Source organism: Trachemys scripta, chromosome 3, assembly GCF_013100865.1.
Source record: "Trachemys scripta elegans isolate TJP31775 chromosome 3, CAS_Tse_1.0, whole genome shotgun sequence".
NCBI lineage: Eukaryota > Metazoa > Chordata > Testudines > Emydidae > Trachemys > Trachemys scripta.
The window spans coordinates 164984278-165008740 of NC_048300.1; positions in this window are offsets into that span (position 1 = coordinate 164984278).

A 24463-nucleotide genomic window follows, 5' to 3' on the forward strand; every position below is an offset into this window, starting at 1 on the left:
AACAGATTACAAGGGTTATGACACTTATCCCATCACTCAGAGTCTTTAAATCAAGAGTAAATGACTTCCTAGAAGACACTGTGTGCCTAGTTCAACCACAAGTTGTTAAGCTACATCCAGGAATCACAGGGAGAAATCAATGGTCTGTGTTATACAGAAAGTGGAACCAAATGATCATAATGGTCCTGACTGGCCGTAACATTTATCAATCTATGAAACTACTGACATCACTTGTGAGAGGGTAAAGTTTGTTCAATTGAGTTAAATGAATTATTAAGTGGTTGAAGGGAGGTGGGATGCTAACTGGAAGAGGTGGATTTTAAGGTGTGAAGGAGGACTGAAGCTGTTCAAGGCACAAGGAGCAAGATGTATATCTTATAGATGTTAAAGGTTCTGAAAGGAGGGTAGAGTGTAACATGCCCAGAGTTCTGGATGGGGGCATTTTGATTAAACAAATTTATAGCAAGGCATGGTGAAAGCCATGCCATAGACAGGGTTGTCACTATATAGATACTTACAGGTGAGAGTGAGGAAGTGTGAAAATGCTGCGGAATGAGATTGGACAAAGACAAAGGAATATGAGAGCTGGCTGACATGCACAGAGTGAAGAGCAAGGATGGTAACTGCAGCTGCAATATGATGGAGCGACCAGAGCGAAGAGAGAGAGAGAGAGAGAGAGAGAGATGTGCAGACTGGAGAGTAAATGGCATTAATTTCCTGGCAGATGCCTCATAACCCATGCAGACTCTGCCTTTGAGGGGATTCCCAGCTTATTTGCCTTTTGGGTCCTTATCTTTAATTTTAAGATATAGCACACTCACAACTTTTTAAATAATTTGTAAAGTTATATATACACACACACCACACACTATTCTGCTGTTAACTAGCAGTATAATGCACACTTTGTGTATTTAAATATTAGATACGCAGATTCACAAATAGATGGTTGGATATATCTAGCTAAATACATTCATTTTGCATTTCAAAGCAAGTTGGCCCTTTATCTGGTAATTCCTCCTATTGGGGAATTGTGCAGCAGGTGAGTAATCAACAGATAATCTACTTAGGTTCTTAGAAACAAGTTTATGAAGCTCTGTAGAGATTAATAATAAAACATGTTATTCAATTTTGTTCCCCAGGAATACGACAAATTGGATTTTTGTGTTTGAAAAGCAGATTAACATTTAGTTCTTATTGAGAGAGCCAACACTTTTAAAAACTGTTTTATGTAATTACAAAAGTAGTTTAGTGGTTGTGGGGTGCAGAAATATACCTGCACAAAACAAAAGCAAAACAAATGTTCATTCAAAACTAATATTATAGAAATAAGTGTCCTTGTGTTAGATTACTGCCATAGCAACATATTCCCACCACCCCAAGAGTACTCTTTTTCCCTGATTTTTTCTTAACCTTATATCAATAAAGGAACAAACAGCAATCAAGTAGCAATCTAAGAAAATAAGAATGTTATCTTGTGAGCAATGTGGGTGTGAGGCCAGTAAAACTAACCTGTCTATTGTGGCTGGTACTTTGCTATCAAATCACAAGGTGAGGTAAATGCTTGTATGGCTGGATTGCCTGAACCACCTAATGCAGGGGCGGGCAAGCTTTTTGGCCTGAGGGCCGCATCGGGTTTCGTAAATTATATGAAAGGCCGGTTAGGGGAGGGGGTTAATATGAATATCTCCTGCACACACAAAAAAAGGCTTCTTGAACTGTTTTTGTAACATCCATTGTTCCCCAAAGGAGGCTCCATCCAACAGCAAGCTATGCTGCTTTCCTTACATTTACAATAGATGAATTTGCCCTTAGTCTATAGACATATGTCTTGAGAAACCTATGCACTTGTATGATCCTAAAGCGAGCCCCCAAACCAGTTAATAATCAGAGCAATGTAGGCATGGAAGTCAGGTTTTCAGAAAAGGAGTAAATATGGAATCATAGGAGATTAGGGTTGAAAGAGACCTCAGGAGGTCATCTAGTCCAACCCCCTGCTCAAAGCAGGACCAACACCTACTAAATCTTCCTAGCCAGGGCTTAAAAACCTCTAAGGATGGAGATTCCACCACCTCTCTAGGTAACCCATTCCATTGCTTCACCACCCTCTCCTAGTGAAATAGCATTTCCTAATATCCAACCTAGACCTCCCCCACTGCAACTTGAGACCATTGCTCCTCGTTCTGTCATCTGCCACCACTGAGAACAACCTAGCTCCATCCTCTTTGGAATCCCACTTTATGTAGTTGAATGCTGCTCTCAAATCCCCCCTCACTCTTCTCTTCTGCAGACTAAACAAGCCCAGTTCCCTCATATAATACTATATGAATGCACCCAACTTCAACAATTTCTCTTTCAAGCCATAACTCATCATCCTTAATTTAGCTGATTACAATATTAACATAACCATATAAATTACAACATCCCACCCCACCCCACCCCCACAGCCTTGGATTAACATCATGTAGGCCAAACATTACAATATAATTGCTCCATTCACTTTGCTTTCTTGTTGCATTCCTTGTTATCTCCTTGATTATGTTTACAATTCAGGGCCAGTCAAAACACTTAATGAATTCACTGGGAGTTGAATCAGGCCCATCGATTGTAAACTCTTTGAAACAAAAATATTTTCTTCTTATATGGCCATAGGGGCCTGGAACTAGGAGTGCTGGGGGTGCTGCAGCACCTCTAGATTGAAGTGGTTTCCATTATATACCGGGTTCACAGTTTGGTTCAAGGGCTCTGAGCACCCCCACTATAAAAATTGTTCCAGCGCTCCTGTATATGACTGTAAAGCACATGCATCCCAGCAGCATTATGGCTGTGATTCACCAAAGAATTTAAACATGTAGATGCCAGTCACTTAAAAATGAGCATATGCTTCAGTGCTCTGCTGAATCAAGACCTTAAATAATAATCTGCTAAATTATTTTAAAATAATACTAAGCAATTTACCACAGTTGTATTTTATATTCAATGATGTGTCTACCGCTCTTGATCCAAGGTTCTGACAGCCAAGTACTTCAGAATGTCTCCTGAGATCCTGCTGTGAGATTTCTTTCATTTCCTCATGGCCCTGTGGGTCAGTAGCATAATGCAAAAGGGTCTTGTGATAATGATGCTTTGATTAACTCATAGGCCTCTCTGCTTCATAATACTGCATGAGCCATCTTTTCACTGTTCCCAAGCCAGACTACAGACTCTCCTTTTCTGGATTCTCTCCATGTCCAAAATACTTCAGCTTCTTCTGCTGAAGATGTCAATAAGAACTTTGTTAATCTTCAGATACTGAAATATTTATCTTATGCTCATTCCAAACATGGCCCACACCATATTAGTAGTTGTTGCACATCCCAAAACATTTCCACTAACTGTGATTCTGTTGTTTTTATTCAGTTCGCTCAGCCACACTGAGCTTTGGGACAAGCCAAAGCCCAGAGATGTCTATTCTTTGTAGTTACTGAAATACTTCAGTCTCCCTAGATCTTTAATAGTTATTCCATCATTGATCAAACTGTTGCCAGTCTGCTGCAGACCTCCTGAGAGCTGTAACAGTTTTCATTCATCATCATGGAGTCCAAGTAATTGAAGCTCCAGGGCAACTCTGTCAACTGTCATACTTACTGGGATATGATACTTACGGTGTTGTCATGACTGCAGTTTCATGGACAATCTGTTAGAGAATGCATTGGAAATGGAGCAAGATTACTCCTCTTTTTACAGATATAGACACTGTTTTCTATATAAGATGAGTAATAAACTGTTCCTAAATCTTGAATTATGGTTCATTTTGTCATCCGTTCTGCTCTCTGTCCACAGAGCATCAAGCTGATCTTTTTTCTTTGAATAAGGCCCTGGCAAATAACTGCTAAGTGACCTGAAAGATAATGAGAGGTAATGATCTGATACTTGACTCAGTTTTTTAAGAAATCTACTATATTGAAGAAGAAGAACATGAGGTAAATACATAATATTTCAAGAGTGGCAAAAAACTCTTTCCCGGTGTCAATTCATCTCATCTTCCATGTAGATCAGCATTTGGCCTAAGCTGCAAAATCTGTATCTGGATTTGGATCTCAACTTCCCCAAGCTCCTGGGATGTTCAGACCTAGGGTTTTGCCTCTATTCCAATTTTATGTATAATTACAATATTTGATATCTTTGAACACCTAATTTAAATACCTAAATTTTTCATAACAACAACACACTACAGCCAGGGGCGGCTCTAGGCACCAGCTAAACAAGCAGGTGCCTAAGGTGGCAAAATACATGGGGCGGCATAATTAACTTCAAGCAGCGTCCTGGGCTGGATCCTGACCGCCCCGGGGGGAGGGCGGTAACCAGCCTGTTGTTCTGCTGCCGGGTCCGTCGAGGCAGGGAGCCAACTAAGTGGGGAGTGTGTCCCTGCCGCTCTCCCGCGGGCAGTGGCCATCCCCTGCTCCTCAGGCGGGAGCCGTAGCACAGCCCTGCCCCGGCTGCAGAGGATGGACCGTTCCTCCTCGGCTCGTCCCCACCGCTGCAAGCCAAGGAGCGGCCCGTCCTCTGCAGCCGGGGCAGGGCCACGCTACCGGCTCTGCCCGGGGGGTGGGGGTGGGGTGGCCACTGACTGTGGGAGAGCGGCGGGAGCTGGTAGCGCGGCCCTTCCCCTGTTGCAGAGGACGGGACACTCCTCGGCTTGTTCGCGCCGCTCTCCCACCGTCAGCAGCCACCCCCACCCCCCAGGCGGGAGCTGGTAGTGCGGCCCTGCTCTGGCTGCAGAGGATAGGGGGAACATGGCGCCCAGGCGGGCCGCTCCTCATCAGCTTGTCCCCGCCTCTGCCTCCTCCTCCTCCTCCCCTGGAGGGGAGAGGGGAGTGGAGCGGAAGCCCAGGTTGAGCCCAGCTCATGCCGGGGCCAAGGTGAAGACCAAGGATGAGCGGGGCTGGGATCCAGCAGCAGCTCCAACCCCTGGCCCTGGGAGCGGCGGTGACGGAAGATGAATCCACCTTGGGCCAGATCCGCAGCAAGGTAAGAGTCGGGCCGGGCAGGAGAGTCCCCGGGACCCCTGGGGAGCTTCTGCCTGCTGGAGCCCCAGAATCTGCTGCCTCCCTCCCCAGACCCTCACAGCACTCCAGTGCCTGGAGTCTCCTTCTGCCTCCCCTCCTGCAGGGGGCGAGTGACCTGGCAGAGAGGGGCAGCATCTGTCCAGCAAGCCCAGCACCTCTTCCTTGGCTCCTCCAGCCCCAGAGCTCTCTCCATTGCATGCCCCTCGGGCTCCCAGCTGGGTGGCCTCAGCGCTGGGAAAACGCCAACAGAGCTGGGTCCAGTGTGTATCCGAGCTCGTGGGGAGCTCTCTCGCCCCAATGACTAGCGCCTTACCTACAGCAAGTACAGTAGTGCAATAGGAGTGTGACATGAAAAATTATCATGTCACATTGTGACACAGTCACTCAAATCACAATTACGTGTGTGTACTGTGTTGCCCTATCGGCGCCATTCACACTAATTTCCGTTTCGCGTCGGTGCCAGTGGTTATAGGACTAAAATGCCGGGACAAAACCGAAAACGACTTTCTGGTGCTGCTTACCAGCAACAAAGAGAGAAACAGCAAAAAGTATTAGAAAAACTCTCTCTTACTTCTTACTTCTTACTTCTACTTTAAAAGTATTTTAAAAAAGTCGACAATCAAGGAGAAAGCTCTAAGCAACGCATTGAAGGTGATTATTCATCAACTGATGAAGACCGATCTAACCAAATATTACCTTTATCAACTGATAAAGATGAACAAGAATCTGACCAAAGATTATCTTCGCTAACTGATAAAGACGAACAATCACAATCCATCCAAAGATTTACTACTTCAGCTGAAGAATCCAGAAATGAAAAACTGTTATCCAAATCTAAAACTGAAGAACAATTATTGGAAGGTGGAGAGACTGACATAGGATCAGATCCAAATACATGGCCGACAATAATTACTGATTCAATGCGAATTGTTATTGTGAAAAAAGGTCCTTCAAAACTAGATCCTATATTTGAATATCCTATATTTGAATAATGAGTCAAATCATCGATTTATGCCATCCAGTATGAAGAAAAAAAATGAAAAATGGCGAACAAATGAATAGATCGCGGTTAGTGTATTCACAGACCAAAGATGTAGTTTTTTGGTTTTGCTGTAAACTGTTCTGTAATTTGGACATTCTTCTGGCAACTGCAGGTTTTAATGACTGGCAAAATTTGCATCAGCATTTGAAAGAACATGAAACATCAAAAAATAATTTACGCTCATTGACAAGTTGGATTGAGCTGTCAAACAGATTACATTCTGGTACAACAATCGATGCAGAACAGCAACGTCAACAAAATTCAGAAATTCTACGTTGGCAGGCGGTGTTGGAATGTTTACTGGCAATAATTAATTTCCTAGCCAAACAGTGCCTTGCATTCCGTGGATCCTCGGATATTTTATATGAGAATAATATGGACATTTCTTAAAATTGGTTGAGTTATTGGTAAAATTTGATAATGTTATGGCTGAGCATGTACGAAGAGTGAAAGATGGAGAGATTCACACCCATTATTTGGGTAAAAATGAGATAGAATTAATTTCGAATAGAGTGCGTAATGAAATTTTATCGAATTTGAAACATGCCAAATATTACTCAATTATAGTTGATTGTACTCATGATCTGAGCAAAACCGAGCAAATGTCAATAGTTTTAAGATTTCTGAAAACTGATGAAAATGCAGAAGTGAAAATTTGTGAACACTTTCAAGAATTTATACCAGTGAACAAAACTACTGGGAAAGCCCTCACAGATGTAATTCTACAGAGATTGGAACACTATGGAATACCTTTAGAAAATATGCGCAGCCAAGGGTACGATAACGGCTCAAACATGCGAGGACAACATGCAGGTGTACAGCAAAGAATATCAAATTTAAACAATCGAGCTTTTTTCCTTCCTTACCATGTGCATTCACTCAATCTGGTTGTCAGTGATGCCGCCAAATCATCTAAAGATGCCATTTCATATTTTACCACAGTGCAAGCAATTTACAACTTTTGTAGTGCTTCCACACACCATTGGGCAGTCTTGAAGAAGCATCTTGAACAAAAACTCACACTTAAACCTCTGAGTCAAACTAGATGGGAAAGCAGGATAGATGCTATTAGACCATTCCGATATTCATCAGGAGAGATTTACGATGCACTATTCAAAATAAGCCAGGACTTGTCGTATGATCCTTCATTTCGACATGAAGCTGAAACATTGGCTCAGAAAATGATGCAGTTTCAATTTTCATTGAAGTCCTAAAACTTCTCCTCTAAAAGTATTAGAATTTATAGCAAGAAATGATTTTTTCACTCCAAACACTGCTATAGCATTACGCATTCTTTTAACATTACCAGTATCAGTGGCTTCTGGTGAGCACAGTTTCTCAAAACTGAAATTACTAAAAAATTATTTGAGGTCCACCATGTCTCAAAATCGTATGTCAGGACTTGCATTAATTTAAATTGAAAGTACTATTGCAAACTATTTATATTTCACTGACTTATTAAAAGACTACACAAGTATAAAAACCAGAGAAATTCAGTTCATATAAATACTTTTAATTTATGAGAAACTGGAAGACACTAACGTTTTTCATTACAGTGTATAGTTGAACTCAAATTGTTTGTAATTGTGTTTTTGTTAAAATTAAACGTTAAAATTACACTAGTAGGAAATTGTTTTATTTCACTAACTACAAATTCTCGGTTTTCATTTTTTTTAAATTTTAAACAGTCAAAACAAAACTGCAAAGTGCAAAATTGTAAAAGACCAAAAAAGCGGGGGGGGGGGGGGGGGGGGGGGAGGGAGGGGCAGACAATTTTTTTTTTGCTTGGGGCAGCAAAAAACCTAGAGACGGCTCTGACTACAGAGCTGTAAATGTCACTGAGATGCTGAGCTCTTGAGACTGTTACCTCTCATTTGCTTCACGTGTGTCCATTTGATTTGAGGATCAAGATCATTTCATCACTCACCCTAATAAAATGGTAGGAGTCACAATTAATTTGAATGTAAACAAAACTGGCTAATGAATAGGATATTTCTCCTTCTCCTTTAGCCCCTCATAAACATTGAAAGCATGAAATTGAACATTAAATGGCCAAGCTTGGATTAGTCAGTTATTGTAGGAAGCCATCTGTTCTAGATCCAAAGTTTGAAATTAACACTTGGGTACAGATGACTACAGGAAAGAGACTGCTCCGATAGGTTGTGCCCACGAGAACCAATCACTCGCCTATTGTTTAAACTGGGACTGTCAACTCAAGCACCTGAGCTGGTGCAACTGCTGCAGTGTCACACAAAGGGTATGTCTATACTGGCAGTTATGTCGCCACTCAGAGAGCATTGAAGCACTGTTGTGTGTTCACTCTGTCAGCTGCCTGCACAATAGTGTGTGCACACTTGCGGCACTTGCATTGGTATTTGGAGCAATGCACTCTGGGCAGCTATCCCACAGAGCATCTCTTCCTCTTCTGCCACTAAGAGTTGTGGGAAGGCAGAGGGGGTCGCGGGGCATCCTGAGTCCTTTCCCAATGCCCTGTGATGCTTTGCTCCGTATCCCAGCAACCCTTGTGCTTCCATCTGCATTTGGTGCCATCTTTCAATGGTTTGTGTATTGCACGCCCTGTCTCTTTGGTCTGCAGGAATGGATCATTGTTGATCAGTATGCTGCTCACTCTCACTAACACGTCACGAGTGGCAGTGGAGTTATTCCTTAAACTATGAAGGCAAGAGGAGTTCGACATTGATCTCACCACACATAGTAGCTATGGCACGAGATTGCTTGTGGCATTCACGGAGGTGCTGACCACAGTAGAATGCCGCTACTGGGCTCGGGAAACAAGCACTGAATGGTAAGATCACATTGTCATGTACGTCTGGGATGACAAGCAGTGGCTGCAGAACTTTCAGATGAGGAAAGCCATATTTATGGGACTGTGTGATGAGCTTGCCCCAGACCTGCGCCGCAAGGACACGAGACTGAGAGTTGCCTTGTTGTTGGAGGAGCACATGGTGATTGCACTGTGAAAGCTGGCTACTCTAGACTGCTACCGATCGGTTGCTAACCAGTTCGAAGGTGGAAAGTCGACCATTGGACTCGTGTTGATGGAAGTGTGCAGGGCCATTAATCGCATCCTGCTCCGAAAGAGGTTGACTCTGGGCAACATGCGTGACATTGCGGATGGCTTTGCACAAATGGGCTTCCCTAACTGCGGAGGGGTGATAGATTGCAACCATGTTCCAATTCTGGCACCAGACCACCTAGCCACCGAGTACATTAATCGGAAGGGGTATTTCTCAACGGGTCTCCAGGTGCGTGTGGATCACTGTGGGTGTTTCACGGACATTAATGCAGGCTGGTCCAGAAAGGTGAATGACACACACATCTATCGGAACACTGGCCTGTTCAGGAAGTTGCAAGCAGGGACTTTCTTCCCAGACCAGAAGATCACTGTAGGGGAAGTCGAAATGCCCATTGTGATCTGGGAGACCCTGCCTACACCTTAATGCTGTGGCTTATGAAGCCATACATGGGGCACCTTGACAGCAGCAGGGAGCACTTCAACAACCGGCTGAGCGAGTGCAGAATGACTGTTGAGTGTGCTTTTGGTCATTTAAAGGCCCGCTGGCGTTGCCTATATGGGAGGCTGGACCTGGCTGATGACAATATTCCTATGCTTACAGCCATGTTCTGTACACTCCATAATATTTGTGAAGGGAAGGGTGAAAGATTCACTCAGGGCTGGACCACTGAGGCTCAGTGCCTGGAGGCTGCATTTGAACAGCCAGAGACCAGGGCTATTAGAGGGGCGCAGTGCGAGGCCATAAGGATCAGGGATGCCTTGAAGCAGCAATTTGAAGCTGAAAGCCACTAATATTTGTTACTATGCTCGGGAGTGCAGTGCTTCTAATGCTAGGAGGTGATTGTGATTGGTGCAGACAATGCACTGTGAAGGTTTAAGGAAATTTGCTCTTGCTTTGCTGGGCTCTGTTTGCTTTCAATTAATGGAATGAAGATTGCTTTCAAACCAAACCAATTCTTTTATTAAAAAAACAACAACTGGAGGAAAGAGACAAACAAAAAAACACATCAGCACTGTGGAGGATTGGAGAAAGGAGGGTCCCAGGAGGAGGTGGAATCCCGGGACGGTTAAAGATTTGTGTATGTCCAGGTATCATATGCAACTTGTCCTTTGGAGTACAGTGCAGCGGGTACTGTTCTTCAGCAGGGCTAAACTGCAGAGGGATGAATGCAGAGGGTGCTGGGAGTCCGCAGGACTGGACTGTGATGGGGGAGGAGTGGAATGCAGTGGGTACAGACTGGAGCCAGGAGGTTGATAAGTGTGTTGGCGGTTTTCGGGGGGGCACATAGGAAAGAGTTTTGTGACAGTGGCTGCAGGGGAGGGCGGGCGCGGAGCTGCTCGGTTTGCAGTGCTAGTAGCTCCTGGAGCATGTCTGCTTGGCACTCCATAATGTTTAAGAGTCACTCCATGGCTTCGTTCTGGCGCACCGTGTTCTCCTTTCGTCTCTCTTCTCGCTGTCCCGCCAGTCCTTCAATTCTTGTTTTTTGGCCATGGAGTGCATCATGATATCATGCAGAAAGTCCTTTTTATGTTTTTGTGGCCGCTTTCTAATTCTGCGCAGCCATTCAGCCAGCGATAACAAAGATGGAAGCTGGGCTCCCAACATCTTATCTGTGAATGTAGTATTTTACAGAAGCAGTACTGTTTGCAACACAGAGACCACTGATTCAGTGATTTAAAACATAGCCACTATTCACATACCTGTCACTAACTGGCTGACACCGGGCAAGCACACATGAGCCACAAAACCCCCAAAATGGTGAGTAACTGCAGAGGCAGGGGAAATCAGTGTTCCAGGACCATACTGTATGCTGGGCACATGGCTCTTGGGGAGACTCAGCTTTATAACCATTACTGTCCCCACATTTTCCACAGGCTGTGTTCATTATGAAAGATATCTCGCTTCTGAGGGAGAGTAGGGAATCTAAGGAGGGTCTTCTCCAAGACTGAGGCTTCCACCCTGGCCCTTATGTGGCTCGCCTGTGTGCAGCAATGGTCCTTCCCCCGAGTGACAGCACAGTGGCGTTTGAAAGTTACCCTTAGTGGAGCAAGAAACAAAACAGCTCTGCCAAAGAACCTGCGGCAGCGGATTGCCCAGTATCTCCTTGAGAATTTCGTGGAGATCTCGGAGGCAGATTCCCGTGAAGTGAGAGAGTCAATCAGCACCCTGTTCCACCACTCAGACTAGGCATGTGGTGGTACATGCATCATAAAGACACAAGCCTGCTTTCTGAAACCCTCCTGCCCCCAAGAACTCGCTTCAGTGATTCCCAAAATCAAAGCCACTCATCAGGGGCCTCCTCTCCATCCGACAGCTGTGACTGGCTAGCCTCCTCCGGGGTAGACAAGAGTTCCTGGCTGCATGCATCTCTGACCTCAGAGTCGTCCTCTGGCTCTGGGTCCCCCTGCCCCTCCACATCCTTGTCCAAGATTTCCTCCTCCTGGCTCGGTCCACTCTCGACTGGCATGCGAGCCACTGAAGAATCCACAGTGGTCTTTGCACTGGAGGTGGGGTCACCACCGTGCATCACGTCTAGTTCTTTGTAGAGCCAGCAGCTTGTGGGCACAGCACGGAGTGGCGATTTGCCTCCCGTGCCTTGTGGTAGGCGTTCTGCAGCTCCTTCACTTTGACCCTACATAGCAGTGTGTCCCGATCATGGCCCCTTTCTATCATGCATAATGAAATCTGTCCGTAGGTATCATAATTCCTACAGCTGAAGCGCAGCCTCCTCTCCCGAAATGCTGATGAGGTCCTGCAGCTCTGCATTGCTCCAAACGGGGGATCACCTGGTGCATGGCGCAGGCATGGTCACCTGGAAAGATGCGCTGAGACAACTGCACATGTCACTGAACAAACAGAAAGGGGACTTTCAAAATTCCCAAGGAATTTAAGGGGTGGGGCTCACAGTTGGTCACCTGAGGTCAGGGCAGTAGAGTTCAAACCAATGACCAGAGAGGCGAGAACAGGCATTGTGGGACACCTCCCAAAGGCCAATTGCAGCACTGTAATTGACCGGGGTGTCTACCCTGGCACCACGGCGCTGTAGCCCCAATGCAGAAAGCTGTATGCCTCTCGTTGGGGTGGTTTTTTTACAGCGCTGCAACTGTGCAGTGTCTGCGCACTAAGTACCTTGCCAGTGTGTACACCTCGGGAGTTACACCGCAGAAAGCTGCTTTACTGTGCAGAAACTTGCCAGGGTAGACAAGGCCCCAGAGGCAGTCAGGATGGTAACTGGAACTGAAAATATATATGTAACCCTTCTGCTCATCTAAGTTGGCAGCAACTAGGGCCAGGTTCTGTATCTAGGGGTTCCGTTTCAATAACGCAATGCAAAATCAGCTTGATCCCCCACCCAGTGACCTGGGACAATTACATACCACCCCTCAAGCGCCTCTAGGAGGCAATACTTCTCCTCTCACAAGCACGGAGTCTGAGTGTAGCAGAAAATGTTTAATAACATGAGGTAGATGACATCAGCATTAAATTGGGAAACCACCACAAACAGGATTCATAACACAAACCAGGAGCAAAAGACCCACCCCAGCAAATTGGGCTGTGTCCTTTCCCTTTGGTTCTTGAATCCAGCAACCCAAAAATCACCCAGAGTCCCAAAAGTCCAACAACCCCCAAAGTCTCTGTCCCTGGTCAGTGCAGCCCCAGAGTAAAAGGGAGGCACGCAGGGTGTTAAGGGGCACCTTATGTGATCTGAGGCCGGTCGTCCGTCTCTCCGCAGCCTTCACCACGAGCCAGTCCACTTCCTGCCGTCCCACGAACTGCTCTGCTCTAGGAGCTGCTCCGCTCACCGACCTGTGAGCCGCTCCAGCCGTCCCCGCAAACAGCTCCACTCGCCGTTCCTTCCGTCCCCGCAAGGCTGCACGCTGCTCCTCCAGCCGTCCCCGCAAACTTGCTCCGCCAGCCGCTTAGTAATATAGCTTCAGGCTCCCGCACTATTTAACACAGCACTCAGTGATCTCAGCTCTTAATAACTTTAGCTCTTTTGTGATTTCAGCTCTTAGTGATTTCAGCTCATAGTAGGGGAGCCACAGTGCTGGTGCACCATTGGCCCAAAGTGAATTCAGCTCAGCAGTCTGTAACTAGACTCCTAATGGAATCAAAGTTAGCTCTGACATTCAACAGTGGAGAGAGGAAATGATACAATTGGTGTTTCAAGCCCTCAAAGGGGGCCCATACCATCAGGTACAAATACCTGTCCCCAGCCTCTCTCAATTCACTGGGTTTTGTAACCCATGCCCCTTGTCTAGCAAGTGCTACTTAATTACTGGTGAGTCTCTCTGTCATACAACAGTTTCACTGGCCTTGATTCACCGAATCAAGGTAACAACACTTTATTCTTCCTGCCCCAATAACAGAGAAACTGGGGATCCCACACCAGCCAAAGTAACCACTTTCAGTTGTTGTTGTCCCAGGCTAGGCGGGTAGGTGTGCCTATGCAAACAAGGTCAGCCCCTGAAGTTCTTTTCAACCCTCACCATAATTCACCACCAGATGTCAGGGTAGAGCTTATCCTGACTCTGCTTACATATAGGTAAAAACTAGCTCCAGAAACTTCATCAAGAAATCAACTGGCAACCAGTGCAGTAATATTTTTGTTTTATTATTTCAAGTAATAAACATTAAATTTGCCTTTGTAAATACAGAATCATTAACCCTATTAATTTAGCTTGTTCCGTCCAAAACATGACATTTTTGTAAATGACACCAAAATGCTGGTTTTGTTTTTGATTATCCATATCAACATCGTTTATGGGGAAAATGTAACAAAGGGAAATATTAGACTTGCAGTTAGTCACTCAGGAGAACATGGAACAAATAACTAACTGCGTGATCTCATCTGTATGCTGCAGTGTGATGAGTTCTCCTTCATTTCACTCTTCCACCATGTATAACTTGGGACTTCACAAACAGGACAGCAGGGAAGTTCACAGTCATTTACTATCATTAGTGGAGGCCCATAACACCCCACACAGATTGCACTTTTGTACACAAAACAAACCACACCCCTGAAAAGGTGAGTTTATATTGACTGTTTACACTCAGAGGGGCCCACTTCCGTTTTCAGTTACATCACTGTAAATCAGGAGTAACCCTGAAATCAATGGAACTAAACAAGTATAAGCGGTAGCAAAAATAGGTCTGGCATGTGAATCCCTACAGGAATTGGCATAGTATGAATTTTGAGATGGAGACAAATATAACCGTAGTCACGTTAATGTTATTACCACTTCTTCTGAGCACGGAAGATGTTGAATGAGTTTATTCTAACTAATATTAGAAGTATCAGAAACAGAAATAGGGGTTTGGCAAGAAGTCAATAGTGCTGGGAAGCAAGACTTATCACACTAAGAACAATCATTTCTCCAATAAATTATGTAACAATAATCAGTGTTACCTGTGCAAACAAGTAAAAGCCCCTGTGTATGTATATAAACACTGTTTAGAGTAGTCTTCATTTTTATGAAAGGAAACAGAATGAAGAGTGGTGTGGAAATCCAGAGTTATAAATACAAGGTGTGACAGAGAAGATGATTTCCTCTGGGTGAAAAATATTGTATAAGGAGGTGGTGAGTTGGAGGAAATGTTAAAGCTGTGAATATTTACAATGTGTTTACCTATTTCTAAATTGGTATGAGAGAAAAAATCCAATGTTTTCTGGAATCACCCTGCTGTGTTCCCACATTTTGGTGTAAAAACAATTACCATTTGTTTCCTACATTGCAGTGTTGCTTCTTCTGAAAAGTGTCACTTTCCCTGTGCAAATTTTATTTGGCTTGGCTGTAATGCATTATTGATTCTTTTCTTAAATCGCTAGGCCAATTAAAATGTATCAAGGAAGTTAGCCAAAAACACAGTAGACTTGACCTTATAGATCCAATGTACAAAACACTTTCATAATATTCCCAGAGATTATTTTAATACATATAATGGGTGGGGGGGATTCTCAGCCATTGCAAATCAAGCATGCCTCCATTGACTTCAATAAAGCTAGACCAATTTACACCAGCTGAGGACCTGCCCTTGATTTTTTATTACAAAATATTTTTAAAAGTGATTCCCCAAAGGAGTACTCATTTATAAACAGGGGCTATAAACCCACCAAAATATCCTAATTTGGCATGCCTACAGCGCCCACATATTTTTAACAATTGTTTTAGAATATAAAATGCACTGCTTAGTACTACATCTCTGAATGCTTGAGGGTCATCTAGGCATGATTTGTTTTCTTCATAGTTTTCAACTGGAACACTTATATTCTCTTTAGGCAATGCTATCCATTATAATTTAGCCTGGAAAAAGGACCTCTGAGACAGAAAAAATATACACACACACACCCTCCATGTCTTGTTGGTCATTATCTCTTTTTCTAGCTGGATCTTTAGCTGTAATTATATGTTATATTTAATAATGGATCAGACACAGTGGCCTCAAAGCTCCAGTGTCAAGCCACTTTTGTTCTTTTTATTTATTAATTTTTAAAGTAATTCTCTCATCATTTTCTTTCTAAAGATACCCTTGGGAAAAAAATAAACTGACATATAGTGATGTAGTCCAGCTGCTACAACTGACAGTCTGTTACTGTGATTTTTCCTAAAAACAATAGTTTATTCATGGGGCGCAGGGTTGGCTTTGAGACACATGGGACCCACAAGCATAATTCTTTTGATTGTTGTGGATCTCAGCAGACCAGACCAGTTTTCAGCTGTGGAAATAATGCTTGATCACTACAAGTTCCCTCCAGCCACTTCTGACAGGTGAGCTGGCTCCTCTGCTGAGCAGTCAGGGTGGCCTCTCCACACAAGGCACACACTCAGTATCATGCGAATCAACATGGTCAAGTGAAATAAATATAGGACTTATTCTTTGTCCAGCTCAGGTGGTGGCTGCCTTTGTCGCCTTGGTCAAGTCCTGTAGCCTTTCTGTCTGTGTTATTCCCATCTGCAACCTCCCTATCTTCCTGCTGAGATGTGATAATTAATTAGTTAATGACTAGTTAAAATTCTCTACAAAACCTCAAGCAGCCCCCACACCCTCACTATGGTTGCAGACTTGTCTTTTGAAAAGTTAAAATGCTGGCAATAATGAACGGCCCCTGGCACAAGGATCTGGGCTCCTGTGTCTTACAGCAGGAGGCTAGTGAAAAGTTCCTCAATTCCCCCTTTTCCTTATTGTATAAGTTTGGTGTGTGCTAAAGAATCCTCTTACTTATCCAACCCAAAATTCTGTGGCTATTACAGTGGACAGTGATTTAACCATGATGGACAGGAGTTGGGCTGGGCAGAATAGAAAAATTGTTTTACAGGCCTACCCTAAAGCAGGTATTTTATTACAAAAATCACAGTAGGCTTCAATACTACCATCACTAGCCTAAAGTAAATTCTAGTTAGTGACTACTAGCAGCTATCAAAAGGTTTGTGCTAGAAATAGACGATCTATGTGAGCCAGTTATCCCTGAAGTCAAAGAAAGTTCTGCAATTGCAGGATCAGTCCTCTTCCATGTTCTATCAGACTTTTAAAGGAAAGAGGTGGTTACGGGCTAGAATTCATTATCACTCATTTCCACTCCAATTGTTTTTTTCAGACTTGTGCTCTCAGCAGCTGGCTAGCTAAACTATGCAAGGTTGTAGAGTAGGATTCAGATAAAGGAAAAAAGAGACAAAAGTTGAACAGATAGACTTTACTTGATCGTAAACTCTCTACTATCTTTTTGTAGACATAAGTTGAATATTTTGGCCAAATTCACAAGCACCTTACAGCTGCTTTATGCTCCTTTGATGCAAAGCAACCATTAACTTAAATAGCCAGTTAAGCCACGTTTTCAACTGCTTTGGGTTGGCAGAGAAGTGCAAAATGATCAGAATATAGCAATGAATCTGGCCCTTTAATATTTATTTTTAAGCCACTTATATACCCTCCCCCCAAAAAACCCTAACAAAAATTAAAAAAAGAATGTTTTTCTTCAGCACCAAAGTATTTCACTTTTCTTCTGTGCCAATAAGATGATCTAAAGATTATTGAAGAAAAGGTGAAAGAGATAATCTCAAGGGCTACAGCTCATGCTCACACTAAACTGTTGAATGAAAAAAACTTAGAAGCCTCAGTTCAATTCATGATTAACAATAGTGCACATCATAAATGTGATTCTGTTGCTCTAGTTTTGAGTTCTCTCCCTGAAACATATCAAAGTATAGGCTGTTGAGTTAGAATACTCTTTCCAATTGCTGAACACTAATCTCTGCAGGCAATCTTTTATATGAGTGATAAAGCAATAATTTGTAAACCAGGTTCAGCTGTGCTTTATTCACAGCTGAACCTGGTTTATAAATACAGACATTAAATTTTTTTCAAAATAGATTACAGTTTATTGACAGGACTTGAAAGAAGCAGTATTAGCAGTTTTGGAAGTTGCAACTGTAAAGCCGACAGACCCTGGCTGTCGGCAGGCAGGATCAAACCTGGGGCGTCTGGAGCTTAGTGCATGAGCCTTACCACATGAGTTAAAAGCCAACTGGCTGTTAGGTAAGGCTATAGGGCAGACTCATTTTATCTCTCTCTCTCTAAGTGGTACCAGTGCTACTAGATGGGACAGAACACCAAACCCAGAAGTTTTGAGGGTTACACTATGAACAAAGAACATTCAAGTTAAACTTTTGTCAGGTATATAATAATATAATGAAAATATAACATTAAATAAATACTGTGGGATAAGGGTTTCTACAACATTGTGGAAGGCAAAGGCTTCTGCTTATTAAAACATGGGCATATTATATAAAAGAAGTTTGTATTGCAATGCACACAAATGAACACAAGTGCAACAATGGATGTTTCTTGTAGTCAGTGATTTTAGTTTATTATTCATTTATTGTGTGATGTTATGATTAATCAATGTTATATGACATATATTCATTTTATGTTAATTAGAGTTAATTTGTAGGATTAAACACGTATAAGATTGATCAGTATTTAGAAGAATCATGTATTAAGACATGAGTAAGACAAGCTAAAATGCAAGAATCTGTAGACTGAGACCTGCAAGAGTTTAGCTTAGCTATTTTAGACCTTGGAGACAAGAAATGATGACATAAGTGACCAGAAAATAACCCGATGCCCTAAGATTATGGGAAAAGAGGTACCAAATGGTAATATTGCAAAAAATTACCCAGAAGATTAATATTAGATCACAAAAATACTGTAAAGGTGCATCTGTCTCCGACATGCATCATAACCACAGCATACAGGTTGTGCGTCAATGCTAATAAAAATAAAGGGAATTTACACAGCCTATAGCAAATTAGGGTCTCTTAAGTTTCCAGGTGACACAGAGAAAAGAGGGCTAACACTTTTATGGGCATGTGCATAAGGTATGTACAGACAGAATCACATTATAAAAAGGGGATGCCCCAAAAGGGAAAAATCGAGCTTCCTATGGGAAACTCCAGCAGGAACCATCCCTCTACTGATGATCAAGCCATGAGAGACCCATCAGACCCTCATATTATTGTTAAGGATGTGAGTAAAACTATATCGTGTAACTTGTGTATAGGTCTGTATAGAATTTCTATAAGCTTGGGTAATCATAACTTTCATTGTAACTTTAATAAAACTTGTAAAACAGTCGACACATTATACTACTAAATATATGTATGGTCACTACCCTTGTCTTTATGTGTTTCTACAGACTAACTGTAAAACAAGTAGTAGAGGTTACTTTCAATCTGTTAAGCTTGAAACTGTAGCTGCCAGAGCTGAACCCACAATGGTGTTATACCACATTACAAAATTCACTTTAAATAAAATAAAAGGCTACATTCTAATTTAAAGAATGGGTCCACTCTGAAAAGTGACTAAGTAAAATGATTCTCCTTTTCTTAGCAGAAATGATTCTCCTTTTCTGCTCCTTTTATGTATTTGAGTCATATCTGTGACAAAATATATTTTACTGTTCTGTTATTACTGCAGAGTTTATGAAGGTAACAGAAAAGGAGCTGGACTACATGCCATTGTGTACCATCAACAGAACATTTTATTACATCACAACAGTTACACCTCTAGAAACACACTGAAGGCAGTGGATTTGTAAAAGCAGCATTGAGGAAAAAATACTGGAAGTCTAATTTGGCCTGCAGAATCTTTATCATAGGTGATAACGTGTAAGAAGAAAGAATCCACACTGATTCTCAAATCTCAGCTAGATGGTACAGGGCTAGCAGTTAGAAAATTATCCTTTTATTTGTAAAAAGATCTGAAAGTCAAATTAAAATGGAACCACACAATAACTTATTTCAGAGTCAAGCAAAAATGTTCTAAATACTATAAATGGAGCACTAAAGAGTATGCATTTCATGGACCTGTGCAATGCCATTGCAATTAACAGTCATTTGTATCACATAACTTATCATAATAGGTAGCCAGTTACAAAATACAATAAGGTTCCAGCCACATATTCAGTGCTATGTATTTGTCACTGTCAAGGCTGCTTTCCCACTTTGAACTTTAGGGTACAAATGTGAGGGCCTGCATGAAAACTTCTAAGCTTAACTACCAGCTTAGATCTGGTCCGCTGCCACCACTCCCAATGTGCTAATTCCCTGCCCTGGGTAGCCTTGAGAGACTCTTCACCAATTCCCTGGTGAATACAGATCCAAACCCCTTGGATCTTAAAACAAGAAGAAATTAACCATCCCCCTCCTTTCTCCCACCAAATCCTGGTGGATCAAGATCCAACCTCCTTGGATCTAAAAACAAGGAAAAAATCAATCAGGTTCTTAAAAAGAAGGCTTTTAATGAAAGAAAAAGGTAAAAAGCATCTCTGTAAGATCAGGAGGGAAAATAACTTTACAGGGTAATCAAACTTAAAGAGCCCAGAGGAATCCCCTCTAGCCTTAGGTTCAAAGTTACAGCAAACAGAGATAAACACTCTAGCAAAAAGGTACATTTACAAAGTTGAGAAAACAAAGATAAAAACTAACATGCCTTGCCTGGCTGTTTACTTACAAGTTTGAAATATGAGAGACTCGTTCAGAAAAATTTGGAGAGCCTGGATTGATGTCTGGTCCCTCTCAGTCCCAAGAGCGAACAACCCCCAAAACAAAGAGCACAAACAAAAGCCTTCCCCCCACCAAGATTTGAAAGTATCTTGTCTCCTTATTGGTCCTTTGGGTCAGGTGTCAGTCAGGTTACCTGAGCTTCTTAACCCTTTACAGGTAAAAGGATTTTGGAGTCTCTGGCCAGGAGGTATTTTATAGTACTGTACACAGGAGGACTGTTACCCTTCCCTTTATAGTTATGACAGTCACAGATTATCACAGACAAATTTTGGATCTAACATTTTACTAGATGTCTGAGCTACTCTCATGTCTAAAGAGGAGGAGAAAGCTGATGGAAAAGGATCAGAAACTCATTAAGCCAAAAATCATTCTTCTTGAAGGTTTGCACTTTAAAAATTCTATTGCATGTTCTGCACTCCATCTCTACATAATACTTTGATTAATATCAATAATAGTTCTGCACATGGTAAAAATGCAGAATTTTCATGGATCATCGAAGTGAATGGTGCCCTAAATTATCTAACATTTGTGCAAACAGGCTCTAGGAGAATCCAACATTATTTCTGCATGGAAATGTCATTGCAATTAATGCATGGTTTGCCTGCAGGATACAGGATTCCTTTACTTAGTCCAGTGTTTCACAACCTTCTCAGGTCCGTGACCCTTATCAAAATCATAAAATATCCACAAGACCCTCCAGCAGGAACCATCCCTCTACTGATGATCAAGCCATGAGAGACCCATCAGACCCTCATATTATTGTTAAGGATGTGAGTAAAACTATATCGTGTAACTTGTGTATAGGTCTGTATAGAATTTCTATAAGCTTGGGTAATCATAACTTTCATTGTAACTTTAATAAAACTTGTAAAACAGTCGACACATTATACTACTAAATATATCTATGGTCACTACCCTTGTCTTTATGTGTAAGAGTAAAGAGCCTATCAATGATAATCCTAAATGATTTATGTGTGTTTCAAAAGAGGAATACTTGACTGTGAAGAGAAGAGGTATGTGGGGAGTGAGATTTTCTTTGCTTAGACTGTAACCACATTTTTGCAACCTCACACCACCTCTGGATTGCCTTTTGTGATTCCCTCCCCACCTGCATTGGGAGTTGTAACTCACTGGTTCAGAAACATTTAATCTGATACTTTCTGGAACACCAAGAGACAGACAGCATCTATGCACCTTGCTGCTGAGCAACTCTGTCTGTAAAACTGGTTTAACTGGTTAGTGCAAGGGGGAAGGGTATTCTCCAGGAGCACAGAGGCTGCTACCAAGGGGCTCTCAACCTATTCACCACTGCGGGCCACATATGCGACTCTCTATGTGTTATGTGGGTTGGGCTGCACCCACACAATATATATACTACCTGTATGGCCCTGAGGATGTCACATGGGCTGCAACTGTGTGCTGATTGGGTAAAGTGTTGAGAACCACTGCTCCTACCCCACCCTGTCTCTGCTGCCAGCATAGAGGTTCTGTATGTTTCAGTAGAATTATACACTCTTTATACATCAGTCAAAGGGATATTGAAGATACACAAAGTAATAAGATTGAGGAAAAATTTGGGAGATGTTACTGTGTAACTTAAAGGCTTAAAAATTGCCTTTACATATTGCAAGAAATAGTACAGTTCAAAAAAGGATAAACCTGAGCATTGCAATCTATTGAAATGAGCAGTTAAGGGAAAGCAGAAAATCCTCAAACACTCAGACTATTCATACAGTCTAAATAAATAATGGGTAAGATACTGCATTGCATATTCAAAGAACAACCTTAACCCTACTAAGAAGTCTAAACAAAATGCTGAAGTAAAAGACGGCATATAAAAAAGAGACCTGAAATCCTCCAACAGCCCTCAGGTAATGCAGTATTTATGTCCATTTTTATTTTAAAATGCAGTGTAACAAATAGTAGAATAGCAGTAATGAACCAACCAAAGAATTTATTCCTAAACCAAAATTGCTTTAATACCACATCTTGGAGGTGATGTTGACCTCGTTTATAATGGTTCTAATCCTGCAAATGCTTAAATATGAATGTACCTTTATTCATGTGGATATTGACATGAAGAGAACTAAAGAATGTGTGTAACTTTACTCAGATGAACAGACCTATTATCCATAGGAATATTCACTTTATAAATGTTACACACATCCTTAAGTGTTTGCAGAATGTGGGCCTTTGAGACTGACTCTCCAATTATTGAAATGAAACAGGGTTTTGCCATTGACTTCAAATGAAAGCAGGTTAGATGCACATTTATTTTAACCAGTGGCATGTAAAATGAATGGACAGACCTCACTTTCTATGGCTGGGATTACATTTCATTTGAACAAATTAATTTGGTTTGTCTTTATCTGTACATCCCAGTAAAAGTGAATCAGGAGTTCAGAAAATGAAACCCAGTGTTGTAGGATTTCATACATTTGAAAAACAGGGGTATCTGAACAATAATGTGCTGAATTTCTCTTCCACACAAGTGACGTAAAGATAAAGATAGGCTTTGTGAAAAAGAATTTGAATCTTTAAATTAGAGTGATCTTACCGCAAATTAATCGCTGGGGGCCATTGTCTGGCTTGTTGGAAAGACTATCTGCTGCCAGGGCTGGCTCCAGGGTTTTGGCCGCCCCAAGCAGCCAAAACAAACAAACAAACAAACAAACAAAAAAAAGCCGCGATCTGCGGTGACAATTCGGCGGGAGGTCCTTCGCTCCCAGGCGGAGTGAGGGACCATCTGCCGAATTGCCGCCGAATACACGGACGTGCCGCCCCTCTCCGGAGCGGCCACCCAAAGCACCTGCTTGAGAAGCTGGTGCCTGGAGCTGGCCCTGTCTGCTGCAGCGGCAGACAAGATCAGCATGGGAATTTTGACCCATTTCCCCACCCCCCAGGTGACCGGAAGAGAGGAGGGACTATATAGGTCCACGCTGGTGCAGGAAAAAGCCCTCTTTTACTTGGACTAGATGGGGCAGCATCCACCCTCCTAACCACGTGAGTGGTGAAATACTGGGTTTGTTTGGATCCTCTGTGGGCATTGCGCTAGTCATTCGTTTCCTGGGGGTCTGGGAAGGAATTTCCACCTCATCATCAGATTGGCCAAGGTGAGCGGAGGAGAGGGAGCTTATCTGGGGTAAAACGTGGAACGGGAGTTAGGCTATAATGTTGCAACTCATTATATAAACAGGGTAGTTGTCCGGAGCAACAGAGGGCCAACTCTCCCCTCCTGAATAGAACCCCCCACTTAACCCTCATTCGAGGGGGCTGGGGAATGGTGAGGTCCCAGCAGAGGGTTGGCTGGGGATCAGGATGGGTAAGTGGGAGGGCTGGCTGAAGCCCCCGGATATATATTGAAATGATTATGGGATTACCTTCACTGTGCACTTTTATCTGCTTAGTACTCCCAGACATTTAAGAATAAAGTTGTGGCCTAATTAAACCACATCCAGTGTCTTCCAGCATAGCCAGACAACATGATATTGCAGCATTTTCATATGTTGAGATCCTTGGTTTAATTACCAAAGGATCCATTGTAGAGAAAACATTTATCAAGTTTTAGAATAACACATGCATAAAATACAAATATTGAAAGATTCCACTGTTGCTTCAGCAGTTTGAGAAATGCTCTAGACTACACTAGGTGTAAGCAGCTGCAGAGAGTTTTTTTCATGAACTAGTCCATTAGCTGACAGCCTAGCTGAATAAATCACTTCTTCTATGTGCCCAAATGCAGTTTTGAAGACTATCATGTCAATACAATAGCAACATGCTGCTCAATGCTGTTTTAAAATATTAAAATTATTGTAATTTATTAGACAGCATTGCTTAAAAACCATAGCAGACTCCATGAATTGTCATACGATACATATATTACAGAAGGAAGTGACAGGAAGCAGTACATTTCTCTCCTCACATCATGTCAAAAACAAAACAAAAGCGCACACACACAAAACAAGACTCAATGAATAATGTAGAAAACATGCTAATTTGTTGCTATCAAAAGATATTAAAGAACCATGTCAAGATGCATCAAAATTAGAGATATTGAAAGACATGCAGGACTACTTGATTTCCATTCTGTTTCACTAATGCCTGAACACCTAATGGGAGCAATGCATACAACTGATGAAAATACAGTGGAGTCGGTTAATCCAAACTGTCAGCATTTTTATTATTTTTTTTATTATTTTTTTATATTTTATTAATCTCATTGCAAAAATCTCTAACATATCCTTTTGATTTCCTATTACCATTAGTCTTATTTAA